Raw genomic sequence first — 15,698 nt, 5'->3', positions numbered from 1 at the left:
CATGTTTGAAAAGTCCAGTAACACTGCTGTGTGTTTTTTTTGAGACTGTTCGACTCTGGATCTAGTCTCTGGATCTTATAACAAAAATACATGTCTGGGGAGAACTCGTTACAGAGCAAAATCAGCCTCTAACAAGGATATAGCCCCTCTAAAACCCACCTCCAAAAACCATGAACTTCATTTTAATGTCTGGAGTACAATCAATATCACAGGTACTATAAGCTATCTAGTGAAAAGCTATCTTTAACTAAAGGAGTTGTTTTTTCCCTTGTAATAGGTTATGTTAATTATTACTACATTTATTTTTTGTAGGGGGCTTTTCAGCCATGCTAACTTATGTTACATCCAAAGGCTAAGGAAATGCTTAAGTGACACTTTTTAATCCCACAAACAGGGAAATTTCACCTCCGCATTTAACCCATGAAGTGAAACACCACATACACACTAGTGAGCACACACACCCACACTAGGGGGCCGTGGCACACTTGCCCAGAGTGGCGGGCAGCTCTATCCACAGTGCCCGGGGAGCAATTGGGGGTTAGGTGTCTTGCTCAAGGACACCTCAGTCATGAGCTGTCAGCGCTGGGGATTGAACCGGCAACCTTACGGTCACAGGGCCAGTTCCCTAACCTCCAGCCCACACCATGTTTCTACCTGGTTTCGAACCGGGGACCTTTCGCATGTTGGGCAAAGGTGATGACCACTACACTACAGAAACCCCCTAGTGGTACAGTAAAACCCTTTCCACCTTCACGAGGTGTCGGATTGGTTCACACTTAAATGTTCCCACCCTAATAAGTCTACGTTCCCAACCACATTTAGCTCAAAATTCATAAGATTGTCCCAGAGGTTCTCAATATGAGATTGCCTCTGGTCCTGCCAGGCTAATCTGTCCCTTGAATCTAATTTCTGGTCCTGGATGGCACAAGCACCCTTTCCCACATTGGTCCCTCTACACAACCACTTCAAACGGGGGTGTCACTCTACTTGACATTACACTAGCAGCTGTGGAGGCCACTCATCTTTGCCAGAACTTTGCTGCACTTGAGCAGATGGAGGAACCTGCCATCACCAACCCTTCAAACTCTTTACTTGCCAAGCCGTGTTGACATAACTGGGGAGAAAGTGTGATATTTGATGTCTTAGTGTTTTATTTTCACCGTACATGATCTGCACTTTATTAAGGAGACAAATACCCCAAAGGCTTCTGTTCATAACCAAAAATAATACAACCCCAGTTCCAAAAAAGTTGGGACACTGTGCAGAATGTAAATAAAAATAGAATGTAATGAAATGTAAATCATGTAAACGATGTTTTTAAAGGAAAGTACTACAAAGACAATAAAATGTTGAAAGTGAAAAATATATATATTTTTTTAATATATGTCCATTTTCAATTTAATGCCAACGACTTGGGACAGGGGCCTGTTTACCGCTGTGTTTCATCACCTCTTCTTTTAGCAAAGATCTGGGAACTGAGGAGACGCTGCTGTAGTTTTGAAAGTGAAATGTTTTCCTGTGCTTGTTTGATACAGGATTGCAGCTGCTCAACAGTTCAGCATCTCCTTTGTCGTATTTTTCATTTCATAATCCTCCAAATGTTTTCAGTGGGTTATAGGTCAGGACTGATGGCAGGTCACTTTAGCACTCAGACTCTTTTACTATGGAGCAATGCTGTTGTAATACATGCAGAATGTGGTTTGACATTGTCTTGCTGAAATAATCAAAATCTTCCCTGAAAAAGACGTCGTCTGGACGGCAACATGTGTTGCCAAAACATGTATAAATCGTTCAGCATTAATGGTGCCTTCACAGATGTGCCATCATTAATGCCAAGGGCACTAATGCACCCTACACCATCATGAATACTGGCTTTTGAACTGTGCGCTGATAACAAGCTGAGTGGTCTTAAGACACAGTGTCCATGATTTCCAACAAGAATTTCAAATGTTGATTCATTGGACCACAGGACACTTTTCCACTTCACCTCAGTCCATTTTAAATGAGCTCAGGCCCAGAGAAAGTGGCAGCATTTCTTGATCCTCTTTATATATGATTTCTTCTTTGCATTTTAGAGTTTTAAATTGCAATTGTGGATGCAGCGGCAAACGTTTTTCAGAAATGTCTCTGAGCCCATGCAGTGATTTAAACTATAGAATCATGTCTGGTTTTAGGGCCCAAAGATCATGGCCAGCAAATACTGGTTTTTGGCCTTGTCCCTTGCATACAGAGATTTCTCCAGATTCCCTGAATTGTGTAATGCTATTATATACTGTTGATGATGAAAAAAATGCTGTTTCATCCATTATGCTGGAGGTTGTGCTTCTGTAAAGAGTTGTCATAAGTCTACATTGATGCTTACTTGCTGTCGGAAGGTACTCTTACTCCCTACTAGCTACTTTGGGATCACCCTCAATATGGCAGGCCCTCCATATGAACACAGAAATAGATGTAGAGTGGATAGGCTGAGAGAGTAAGGGCTGGAATGAGATCTGAGGAAGGATTGATTTACAAAACTCTAATCGATGTCTCCTCAGCTTATCTTCCTTCCACCTTCCGGTCCTGAAATTAATAAAATCTGGCATCCTTAAGAACATACCACCTCTTTACATGCACTTGGAGGAATCAAATAGAAACAAGGCCTCCAAGTTGTGGAAATACATATACCTCTGTTGCAAACTTTTCTAGGCCTTGACCTATGAAGTCTTTCTTGGTTCAGTGTGTAGAGTATGATACGGGTTCATTCCAGATTGCTCCAGCTCTGCCTTTAGCACTTTGAGTGTTACACATGGTGTTTTTTCCACAGTTCACACCAAGCCTTGAAGACTTTACTCCCTGATTTTCTCTTTGACCCACATCCTAGTAAGTTCTTGATAGTTCCTTGAACTTCCTAATTACACCACACACTGTTGAAACCGGGATGGCAAGGACGTTGGAGACGGCCATGTCCCCTTTATCATTCTTGTGCTTGGAGATAATAGCACTTCTGATGCTCTCAGACAGCCCTCTTGTCTTCAGTATTGTGTAAAGGGATGTGAGTCATGTGAGCCCTCATTTATCACAAATAACTCCAATGTATTCTAATGTATCACTGGTGAGTCTAAGCTAGACTCATCTGAATGGAATAAATCAATAGGATGCCAATTATTGTGTCATATTAGCATTTTTATGCTTTTTCCCAGTCCATACATGCACCTCAGTCTGAATAGTCTAGTCATCTATTCAGAATACAGCTTCTATCCGATTGAACGAGGTGGGTAATCCTGTAAATAATCAGTTAAATAGAAGAATAATATCCATGTAAACATCTTTATCTGATTACCTTCCCTGTCGGAAAGTTTAAGTCCATTCTGCATGTGCATCGCGTCAGAATGAAAGTTTATAATATTCACCATGGCGGGGCAGAAACTGGTTCTGCAGACGAGACGAAGTTTATGCTCTGGTCTTTAAAAGATGCCGGTGGGTTGGACGTCCAGTTTATGTGTCTCAGAGCACGACGTCTTCCTCTCGGCCTTCTTTAATAAGGACGTGAAGGACGTTTTCCTGAGTCTGACATCATTTTAAGTCATTAAAAACACAAGCACTGCACACTGCTGCTCATCTCACTCTGACTGGACTCACATGATGCTTTGGATCAGATTACTTGTAGTGTGCATGTAAAGAGATTTTCTATCAGATTGTTGAGTAGATAAACACGTCAGAGTCTTAGACCTGTTTCATACCGTGACTGTGGTCCGTCAGTGTGAGAGCTACAACTTGAACGCATTTGTGCTGCGGAGCGAAGCAGCGAGAAAGTTATACAGACATTCCTGTTTCCAGATGGACGAATGGTCTTATCCTCCCAGCATTCCTACTTGTGCATAGGCAAAAGTTTCAGGCCTGGTAGACCAACCAGGAAATGTGTTTGCAGGATAGGATGTTGAACTAGTATTCGGTGATGAATTACATTTTTTTAAAAGTATCGTTCCTGAGTGTTTATACAGTTTTCTGTTTAATTTTCAGTGATTTTCATGGCTCATTTCAGTGCATTGTGCTGCAAGATGGAAAAACTCTGCACCTGGTCTATTTTTTAAACACCGTGGTGCTTCAGTGCAGCATCTGGGACGCTCTGCCGCTTCACCCAGCCTGTGTGAAAGCACTGACCAGTTATCGTGGGCGCCATTGCTCACACCACACAGACACAGTATGTGTGAATCGGGCCTTAATCTATAATCGGAACCTATTCGATCGGATTGGAGAAAATCTTTGCATGTAAACACAGCCAGTCCAACATACGGGACTAGACTGACTTCTGATAGAGTATGACCTGTTTACATTTATACTGAATCAGAGTCCTGATTGTAATAAAGCTCCTCCAGCTGGCCCTTTAAAACGGTCAGCTGGGCGCCAAGGGCGGGGCGGGGGGAGGGGCGGAGTCAGAGGGCGGAGCACCTGACAATCATTCTGGCGCGTTTCACAGAGCGCGCTGACGTCACTCAAGTTTCACAGCGAGCGTGTTTGCAGACTGAGGACCGTCAGAGAGAGAGAGAGAGAGAGAAAGAGAGAAAGAGGAAGAGGGGGTGAGAGAGAGAGAGAGAGAGAGAGAGAGAGAGAGAGAAAAAGAGAGAAAGAGAGAGAGAGAGAAAGAAAGGGGGGTGAGAGAGAGAGAGAGAGAGAAAGAGGGGGTGTGAGAGAGAGAGAGAGAGAGAGAGAAAGAGGGGGTGAGAGAGAGAGAGAGAAAGAGGGGGTGAGAGAGAGAGAGAGAGAGAGAGAGAGAGAGAGAGAGAGAGAGAAAGAGAAAGAAAGAAAGAAAGAGAGAGCGAGAGAGACAGAGGGGGGGTGAGAGAGCGAGAGAGACAGAGGGGGGGTGAGAGAGAGAGAGAGAGAGAGAGAGAGAGAGAGAGAGAGAGAGAGAAAGAGAAAGAAAGAAAGAAAGAAAGAGAGCGAGAGAGACAGAGGGGGGTTGAGAGACAGAGAAAGAGGGGTGAGAGAGAGAGAGAGAGAGAGAAAGGGAGAGAGAGGGAGAGAGAGAGGGAGGCTTTGGCTGAGGGAGGAGGAGAAAGCGCCTGGGAGCTCCACTCCGGTAAGAGACACATGCGCGTTGGAGATACAGAGACGGGGCTTTAAACGGCAGCCTGGCCGCGCTGGGTGCGTTTACTTCGGGGGAAAAGTCGCAGTCGTCGAAAGTCAAGCCGCCCGTTTTGGGGGAAAGTTGCCGCAGTTTGGCCGTGTTAGCCCAGCGCTCCTTCCCTGTGCTGCTCCTCTAGACGTCAAAGCATCGCGGGTGAGTTTTGGACCAAGTGCTGAATAGTTGCTGTGAAGTTGGCACAGCAGGTTCTTTTCGCCATAGACTCGCTCCATGAACCGCTCAGGCTGCTGAACGCGCCGCTCAACCGCCTGGTGCGCTTAAAGTAGCTCTGCTGTGTCCAGTTCCATTTCAGCTCTGGGGTTTCTGGCGCTGAAGGGTCGCTGTAACTTTCCCGGCTCTTCCGCGCGTGCAGAGGTACTCGGTGTGCAGATGTAATGACCTGTCTGTCTGCATGGGATCCACATAATTATAGCTGTTGGCTGAAAGCGCATGGACTGCGTTTACCCCCCATACCCCCCCCCCCCCCCCTCCCTGAGGCTCTAATGGAGAGCTGCTCTTCTCCCATGTGCTTCTACAGTAAAAGTGCTTGCTTTGCACAGCCTTTGAGCTTTTCCCTCAGCAGAGCGGCTCACAGGGAGACTTGCCAAAACCAGAGCCTCCTCCTTTCAGCCATGGGGCACCCCGCAGCCTGGAGAGGGGGACTGGAGGAGCCTTGCAGCCACAGCCACCTCCAGAGCCCACTTCCGGCCTCAGATCTCCATTAGAATGCCCTTTATGCTTCAGCTGGGATGGACACTTTTGCAGATTTACAGTTTCTGTTGGGAACAGTGGTGGTGTTTGTTTTGTGGTGGGAAGTTCATGAACTGTGGTGGAGAGTCTGAGAGTTGTGCTGGATGGATGGATGGATGGATGGATGGACAGACAGACAGACAGACTGATAGACAGCAGCGGTGCACAGTGATATTGAAATCATATCGTTGTCAGGATGTTTCATTTTTAAAGAAATCCCCATCTCTGCAGAAAAAAACCCCAGAAACCAAATGTTTCTGTTGGTTCCTGCAGGTTTTACAACATGCTTTGGGTTTTTTCAGCCCATTGCTTTCACAATATAAAGGATCCTACTGGTTTAACAGGTGACCAGTGGCTGAGTCTTAATGCATTTGACGGTTTCCTAATGGGATCTAAATGTGTTCTACAGGAAAGAAGGGTTCCACATTGGAAACCATTAAATCAGTTCCAGTTAGACAGCAAAACGATGAGGTTTTACCTTTTAATGGTTTCTAATCATCTGTTTAAACCATTTTACTACATTTCTATCCCTTTTCAAGCAGGTGTTGTTTCTCTTTCATGTAAATCCAGTGAAGCTGCCTGATTTTCTGTATTTCATAAATGTTTATGCATCTGCGTCTGCAGATATGTATTTGAAAAACACTGGAGATTGTTTTTTTTAGGTGGATGGATGGATGGATGGGTAGACAGACAGGTGGATAGATGCATTTTATTGATCTCTAAGAAGACCTTGCGTGAAGGTTACAACAGCAGAAAAAGAAGTGATGCTGTTTGCAGATCATAAACAGAAGATGTAGAGAATAGAGACTCTTCTATGGCAGATTCTGGATTCTTTTCAGCAAAAATGTTTTGGCTGATTTTTTTTTTTAGAACATTTGAAACACACAAGCACATTTTTCAGTGCTTTCTTTTAGCCACATCTTTTCAAACAACATTATTTGCTCATTAATGAAGCAAACAGACATTTCAAATTCTTAATTATAAGTATAAAAATCAACTGCGTATGTGGGTGGGAGGGTAGCATGAGGTGTGCGGGTAACTGCTTTAATGGTGATGCAAGCAGTGTTGGGAAAGAGTACTGAAAACTAGGGAGGACGAATTTAAAATGAAACAGCTTTCTAAATAATATTAAATAATACGTAAATTCAGTGGGTTTTTTGTTCACGTTTGCCATTAAAACAGTGGATATTGCATTATTATACAACAGTTAGTTCTGGCGGCGCGAGCTGATTGGTTGACTAACTGAGCTGTTATTTCACCAGATCTTCACAAACACTGTATCGGTCCGCTGAGACGCCGTTGCTAAGCAACAGCTTCGACAGCTGTAGGAGACGCTCAAGCCACTTGAACGTTTTCACTTCTTGCTTTGCCACAGACAGAAAACGGACGCTTCTAAGATCACGTTTGACCGACAGCCGATTTGGTCCGACTCTGAAGACGAGACGACACTAAATTCCCAAACTGTCGTCACCACTGAGCAGCTTTTCAGTCGGCAGCTGTGACAGAAGAACAGCTGAACAACGTGGAATCAGCCAGAAATGAACCCAACACCATTCGCCAGACGTGTCTGATCTTCAGAGTCGGACCGAATCAGACTGAGTCGTAAAACTGACCCAGTAAAAACAGAGAAGCTGCTCAGTGGAGACGACAGTTTGGGAGTTTAGTGTAAAGAGCTGGAGAACAAACTGCTGGCTGAGCAGTGAGTGGGCGGAGCTCGTTACTCTGACGTAGCAGCGAGCTGCTCGTTAAGGAGCTCTAATTAGGAGGAAGGAACTGAACATATTAAACGCCGCGTTCACGGCCAGTTTATTCATTTCTTACTGTATTTATTTAACTGCTGTATTAAAGCAGTAGAGAAACTCGAGGAGTGAGTTATCACTATAACATCACGGCTGTGATGATCTACAGCCACCAGATCACAGCCGGGATGTTATTTCACGATAACACACTCCCTCTAGTGTTCTATTGCTTAAATAAGTCATAAAACGACAATAGATTAAATGTCTCGTTTGCATGGATTCTGAAAGTGTGACGTGCCGTCTGGGCTGTCATTTTCAGCTAAGGCCTAATTAAAGCTGAATTCCAGACTCTGCCAGCACCTGGTGTTCTTAATATGTAAAGCTTTGGCCTTCAGCTTTGGACCTCGCTCATTTACAGCACGCCTGTAGCAGTCTGAGGTTGCTCCAGTCTGAAGTTACTCCAGCAGGGGGAGCACGCAAACCTCTTTAGTATACATCATTTAAAGAAAAGAAGCAGCCATGAATACGTTTTCAGTCACAATGAATACAGTCCCAGTTTTTTTAGAAGACAGTGTTGTGCTTCAGATTAAATGCTGCATTGAAATGAAGAGGCAGCTCACTGTTTAGCTCAATGAGTGTAATTGTGTGATGTAATATGATGATGTTTTGGTCCAGGTGTCGCAGCAGCTGTCATTGACAGCACACGTAACCTCTACAATGCACTTTATCTACTTGATTCAACACAGATCAGCCAAAAAATGATGTTTTTAGAGCAAAAAAATCTTCAGATTGTGATGTTTGCTGGTTCCCATCAAGCTCTGCTATTAAATAGACACAATTACATGGCCCACCTTTCGACTTATGACTAAAAGAAGAAGACATCAGCTGAAGCATTCACACTCACTGGCGCGTGGTAACATTGGTTATTCCTTGCATGCGGTGTTTTGGCCCAGGTTAAGAAACGCAGCTAATACTGTCTGACCTTTTTTTTATTTTTAGGCCTTAAATTTCAGCATGTTAATATGATCTGTGTCCAGTCAGCGAACAAAAGCTCAGTGACTGATACGATTTGACATCCTCTGTGGACATGGTCTTTGGGTTTTAATCGACGGCAGCAGCCATTTGTCTTAAGCTGGGTGTAGTGACCGGATTGAGGGTTTTTTTTTTTCTCTTTTATTTATTTATTTCTCGTGACCCGTCAACAAAATCAAACTGCAGTGCGTGGTTTCTCCTATATGTGTCCCAGGGGCTTTTCTGCACAGACGTCCGTGTCGAGCAGTGACCATGGATTTTAAATAGGGGAGTACCGGTGTGGGAGTTCTGGCCCGATGCTGATACGTAAACAGTCGGAACCAGGATTTATTTTTTTCAGGGTTACAGTAAAGTGGATAAAATGGTGATATTTTAGTGCGGTAACCCAGCGGCGTGTAAACGCTCTGCTCTTCTCTATGATCTTTAGGTGACATTTCTTAAGTGTCTTCAGCCTCATCACTTCACTCCTTTTGAACATCATTGTAGTAAATCTTTTTATGGTAGTGTGATGGCAAATGTTTTGAAGTCTTTCAGAAGTTGTGCTGGACCCACTAATGTCCACTAACTCTTTTTGCTCACATTTTGGTGTGAGAGGATCTTTAAAGCTAAATTCCTGCTTTGATTGGATCTGCTGGTAGGTGTAACTTATCTTCTGATTGGATGAACTTTGATCTGTGTATGCTAATCTGTTGGACAGGCAATACAGAGGACTCTGCGGATACAGTGTAGATCTGTTGTGGGATTTTCCAGGGAATTGCGACAAATGACCAGAAAGCTCCAATTCCTCTAGTTTAAGGTGGAATTTGAAGCAGTTGTTTCAGTTTTAACAGAATGAGTCCTGAATGTGTTGCTGCTGCAGTGTTCGGGTCAGCAATGACGACACTTTGAAAGGCTCTGCACAGTTTTAGATACTTTATTGAGAAGAAATGTGCTTTATTGGGGAAGAAAACATAAACTGGGAAAGTTTTAAAAACTTAAACAAAAATCCTAAAAATTCTAAAAATGTGTGTCCATCCAAGTATTTGCAGGTTTGTAGGTCCAGCAAATTCAACGTAACGCTTTAAGATGTTTTTAAAGCTACTTTTGAGAATTTTTAACAGCGACGTGAACCAATCACATAGTGAACTTTTAGAAATTGTGACATTGTCATGAAAAGCCACACATAACTAACTTTTCATAGTCATTTTCATTTTATAAGTAGAATTTTTTTTTATTGGTTAACAGTACAACAAAGCTAATTTTGTTAGGTTTAGCAATGTTGTGCTAGCACAAAGTAGCAGGGATGTACTCCTGCATCTCACACAGGATATAATACTACAAAAATTTACTGTAACTTCATATTCATGCACTTGGCAACAGCTGACATTAATGTTTCTTCATTTACATGCAGTTTGTAAACGCGAACGTAGGTGCAGTAATGAGATCCTGCTGGTGTGGGTTTCCTCTCTTTCTATGAATTTGACTTGCTGACAGTTCCTGCTTGAGAAGAATCTTAAGCCAGTTAAACATGGCTTAAGATTGTCCTGATTACCGTTCTGAAGTGTGATCACCATTGTGACGAAATCATTTGGAATTCATCAAATAGTAGCTTTTTTTAATTCAGCGGCTCTGATATTGATACAGTTTCAGTACGATATTCTGTTTGTATCGTGCAGAGCTGGTTTGTTCTCCACATTACAGCGCAGCCAGATCAATTACTGAAGTGTGGAAGATAACAGTATTTCACAGGCGGTGTTGTTTTTGTAGGAAATATCTGTAGCGGAGGATCTCTTCCAGCAGGCAGGTGCGTGTTAGCATTGCCTGGTTGCGTGTACCTGTCCAGGCAGCGCAGATGCTCTTGTCAGCGCGAGCCATCAGAGCAGTGAGTGATGTTATCGCTGCATCACCAACAGAAGCCTCTGTGTTGGGTGATTCATTGTTTCTACCTTGCTGTCAGGACAGTCTTTCTATTTTTTTTTTCTTTTTTTCCTTTATCAGTACATGGATGTACATGAATGTGCACTTCAGCCTCATTTTATCAGTCAGGTAGCGTGGCCACTCAGGCACTGAAATTCAAGGCTCTTTTTATTCTAAATGGCTGATGCACACAAAAAGCAGTACGTATGTCCGGTCATGTACATTTCAAAAGCAAGATGTAAACCAGTGGCTTTAGTATTCAACATACTGTAGCACTGCAGGGGGCAGACTGTGATGAAACTGTATCCTACGTTTTTCTTTCCTTAGATCCACTTATATTATAGGGGCAGTCGTGGGCTGGAGGTTAGGGAACTGGCCCTGTGACCGGAAGGTTGCCGGTTCGATCCCCAGTGCATGACTGAGGTGTCCCTGAGCAAGACACCTAACCCCCAATTGCTCCCCGGGCACCGTGGATAGGGCTGCTCACCGCTCCGGGCAAGTGTGCTCACTGCCCCCTAGTGTGTGTGCTCACTAGTGTGTATGTGGTGTTTCACTTTACGGATGGGTTAAATGCGGAGGTGAAATTTCCCCGTTGTGGGACTAATAAGGGTCACTTAATCTTATTAATCTTAATTTTGTCAGTTATGCAAAATGGGTCAACACAGTGAAAATTCTTTCCAGTTGAAGAGATTTGTGGAAACTGTTCAAGCTGTTTGTCTTCAAGTTTTGTTGTATTTTCCAGTTTCATACTAACCTTGGGGCGACTGGGAGCCTTCAGGATATTCATGCTTTGAAAACGAAGCCTGTAAACAACACAGTGTGTAAGTCATTTGCATACTGAGAATGAGGAATCAAATGGCAGGTAGAATACCTCTCATTCACGGTGATCTTTCTGCGTATTAGTTATCTGATGGCTATTTCTGTCTCCAGCTATTACGTCTGTCAAGACGTTGCGCTGGGCTGATGTCTTAATTCCTCTCGTCAGGCAGGTAATGATGTGCTGGAATAAAGAGCATCCAAGCTCGAATGAAGCTCATTGTTATTCATGCCGTGTGAGCAAAGTTGAAATCTTCTCTCTCATCCAGCTAAACTCGTGATCCGATGGGCATATAAACTCCGGCTCCCCCAAAAATCTCTCAGGTTTCTTCTTTTTGGGTTTTTTTTTGTGTGCTGCGCTTTTTTCTGTGCGTAATGGAGCTGCATTCTTCAGCCGTCATGTCAAAGAGGCAGTTTGTCATGGGCCAGAGCCGCTCGGGCTCCACCGCCGTCACCTCCGACTTTGAAATGAATCAAAGGCCAGAAATTGTTCAGATGGAGCTGATTTTCCTGTGGAGACATCTGAGCTGAACTGGGTACGCATGGATGAGAACCAAACAAACCCTTTGTTATGTAACTGTGACCTCCTTTTACTGATTCAAGCAAGGCATTGTTTGATTGTAATGGGACTGACATGAGCGACAAAATCTCTGTGCTACGTCGTTCCTCGTCTTTGTTCATAAACAAGCTTATGACAGACAACGGAAGTGCATCGGATTTAAGGCGATTATGAAAAAAAGATCAGTTGAAATGTTTGGATTGTTTTTTTTTTTTTTCCCATTAGGAAGTGTCTCTTGTGGCTGTTTGGATTATTTTAATGTGTTTTGTCAGGAGCTGCTGCACAGTTAATATGAATGCACAATATGAAAGATGAAATATTGATCAATAACCATTGGAAAAGATTATACAAAGCCATAGCAAATTTTCACGCACAATATTTATGTCTCTGTCTCCTCCGAGTTAGAGAGCTACTTTAGAAAAAGGGGATTTTTCTCCCCCATTTCCATTGTTTTTTTTAATGTGTAATACAACACTCTGACTCGGTCAGTGGTGCACTGATGTGGAATTCCTGGGACAATGATAAACAGTAACCGATGATATGATAATTCATTAGACCATGTTGTGGCAGATACTGATACCAGTAACCCTTATGTAGGTTTTAAGTCCACACTGCAATCCGTAGATGAAGTTCAGTGATGTTATGATCAGAGAGGCACCGATACCACTCGTCCATTCCGATACCGATACCTGCTCCTTTGGTATCAGTCGATACCGATACTAACTCTGTCCAACCCAACTCACCTATAAGCCACAGTATTTATACAATAATATTTTTTTAAAAGTATTTTGTTTTAGTAAAATCTACGTTCTGCATCACATATAAAACATCTTCAGTTTGGCTTGTTCAATTGTATTTATTAGATGCTTAAGAAAACTTATTTTTGTTTATCTACTGTATATAATTAGTGTTCATTTTTATATAATTAGTTATAAGATCCATGGATGTAAAATGTCTCAAATCTGCGCAACCGTTAAAAACAGAACTGAACAGTGTTGAGATAAAACCAGAGCTGAATGGTGTTTCATATCCATATTTCTGAAGTTGTTTGTCTCGTACGGGAGTCTTGTTCACTTGTGCTGAATCTCTGACCGTCGGTCACGCTGTCAGTATCAGCAACTACCAGTGTTTTTCTGGCTTGGTTGAAGCGACAGGCCACAAGACCCTGCTGCTGAGTGATACAGCTGACCGGAGGTGAGGCTAGTGGGTGCACAGGCCCAGCTAGCAGGCTGCTATGCTAAAAGCGAAATTAAGGCTAAGTGTTATCATTTCACAGAGAGTCTGGCGGTTCCTTCCGCTCTCTCAGTAACATTAACTCAGGCTGTAAGTGACCTCACTGCGGCTCAACTGTTCAGGTAAGCGGCTCCATTAGCGAGCTCTTAACACCAAAAGCTGCCGTTACAGATGCTGCCATAATCATTTTTACTCCTGCTTTTTGTCCCACGCTGCTGACATGTTAAGTTTGGAAATTGCTTTAAGTCAGAAATTGCTTTGTGGTGTCGGCCAGAGGTGTTTGTATCCCCATCACCGATAACAATACTGTGTTTTGATACTGGACTTGAACTCTTATCCCCCACTTGGAGAACAAGTAACCATTCCGCTAAACAGCTGGTTAAGAAACAGACACATGCACAACTCAAAAACCAATCTATCCTGACCTACCAGCCTGCTTAAAACGTAATGACTATTCTCACTGTCAGTGTTGTGAGAAAAACGCAGACTGTATAATAAAAACATATGAACCGGTAACGGCTACTGTCACAACAAACCCGCATCATCATGTGACACTTTTTAAGCAATTAAATGATTTGTTCATCTTACTTATTTGATATGTATGTGTGATTTATGAGGTGTTTGGGCTGAAAACAGTCAGAATTTCCTGAACAGCTTTTCCTATTCCCGTTTGTGGCTCAAATGCAAATATGAATAGAAAAAGCTGGTCAGGAGTCCTGACTGCTTTTAGGCTGACCCAGAGGAAATAAATATTGTGAATGAGATCTTCTCTTGATCTCAGATATTTCTCCTAGACATGGTTAAGTCCGGTTTGAAATCAGAGTGAGGTTTGAGCCATTTTCTCCGGTTTCTGAAATTTGGCCCCTGAGAAATAAAACTCAGATGTTCTTACTTTGATCAAAATATTGTCACACATGAGGCCCCGTCTGAGCTGAATAACATGTCAATAAGAAAAGTATAAGATCTCATTGTCTTCTGTCAGGAGCCCAGAGAACTCATGCTTTTCTTATTCATCAGGTGAAGAATATTTAAATGCAATATTTAAATTTAAATGCAGACTGAGAAATCGGAAAGAAATCCGAGTAAGAGTTCAAATCCAGTTCTCTTTATTGGATTTAAAGATGGGAGTATGGTGTTTACATTACCATGTAAATAATCAGATAACTACAGATATCCGGTTATGATCGGATTATTGAGAGCATGTAAATGCACGTGTGAGTGCGCTGAAAATAGTGTGCTAAATTACTGGTTGTAATTATGACTATTATCATGACGACCATTATTTTGGGTAGTGCTCCGTTCAAATATTCCATAAGGGATCAGTTTAAAAGGTCCTGTGGTGATCAAATCTTTCCGAAATCTTACATTTTGATAATTGTTGATCAACTAAGTAGTGAAATTTAATAGAGCAAACATTTTGTTAGAGTAACTGAACAACCTTCAACTGCTGCATAAAGTTCTTTACCTTTAAACAGATACAGATCGATGGCACAAACTGACCACTCGATTGTGTTCTGTGTTCAGCCGTCTCAATTCGTTGAGTTTATTCTTTGGGATATTTTCCTGGCAGAATCTTCTATTGATGTTTCGGTGTGTTTCATCATTCTGTTCCTTGTAGACACCTGTGGTTATGGCTCAATGAGCATGCAGAGGTTTATAATAAAGCTTCTTACATATACCAGATACTCTGAATACAACTGCAATTACCAACTGCATTGCACCTCAGCAACTGCAGCAATGCTAGTTAAATGGATTCTTTCTAAATCCAGCAGTGCCGCAAGCCTGGGGCACCATGTCATCCTCTATGATGAGCTGAGGGTAAAATCTCAATGGCAGCTTGTGTCGGTGTGTAGGACTTAAAGAAACTGACTGCAGCCCACACAGTGCTTGACTGACAAAGACGACTCTATATGGCAGATGTGTTCCCAGGTTTGGTACCTAAAGAACAACCAAATAATGCCATGCTGTCATTCTGCAAGACTAATGATCCAAATGTCTAGTGCTGCCAGTCATTTAAAACCAGTCAGTACTGATTGTCCATTTCTGACCCATCACGTTGCGTGAATCAGAGTCATTCTTCAAGCTCCAGGTTGGTCCACAAGCATGAGAGTTGGTCTGGAACAGGAGTGTCATTAGCAGAAGATGGTGTAATCCACTGTAATTGGAGTATTACAGTACACTGAATCATAGCAGAGCTAAATGAAGCACATTTTATATCAGACTCTGGAACCCATGCTCCGATGTTATCAGTGTGGCCTTTTATACCGGTAACATGAAGTGAGTTATGGGTGCCATGCAAACAATATGCGGTTGATGCATTCAAAACAGCCAGTTTTGCTTCTACTGTGAGGGATGCTCCTGCAAACATCACACTAAGGACAGTTTTTAGTTTTTAATCTTTTTGTAAAAGTAGATGGTTCTTCTGCATGTTAGGCTGTAAAATGCGCCAGACTTTCTGACAATTGTCAGAAAGAAGTCTGGCTTGCGAGACTGCAGTCATGGTAGCATTTTGGTGACCAGATCTTATGCCGCAGTGGAAGTAATGGTGGAAGAAGGAATTTAAAGC

At 42.7% G+C, this 15,698-nt stretch overlaps 1 protein-coding gene across 6 annotated transcripts in view; it reads left to right on the top strand.

Moving 5' to 3' along the window:
- Positions 1-4,977: 4,977 nt before the first annotated feature.
- Positions 4,978-15,698, top strand: part of gulp1a (GULP PTB domain containing engulfment adaptor 1a) — a 165,861-nt gene continuing 155,140 nt past the window's right edge. For 2 of the 6 annotated variants that reach the window (XM_037539262.1, XM_017710619.2), the window contains exon 1: positions 4,978-5,263. The gene's annotated coding sequence lies outside the window, so the exon portion shown is untranslated. The remainder of the gene's footprint in view (positions 5,264-15,698) is intronic. The other 4 variants (XM_017710617.2, XM_017710623.2, XM_017710624.2 and 1 more) reach the window with 2 other exon arrangements.

This window comes from Pygocentrus nattereri, chromosome 6, assembly GCF_015220715.1.
Source record: "Pygocentrus nattereri isolate fPygNat1 chromosome 6, fPygNat1.pri, whole genome shotgun sequence".
Taxonomy (NCBI): domain Eukaryota; kingdom Metazoa; phylum Chordata; class Actinopteri; order Characiformes; family Serrasalmidae; genus Pygocentrus; species Pygocentrus nattereri.
Note: the sequence above shows the minus strand (reverse complement) of the source record. Positions and strands in the feature narration are given on the sequence as shown.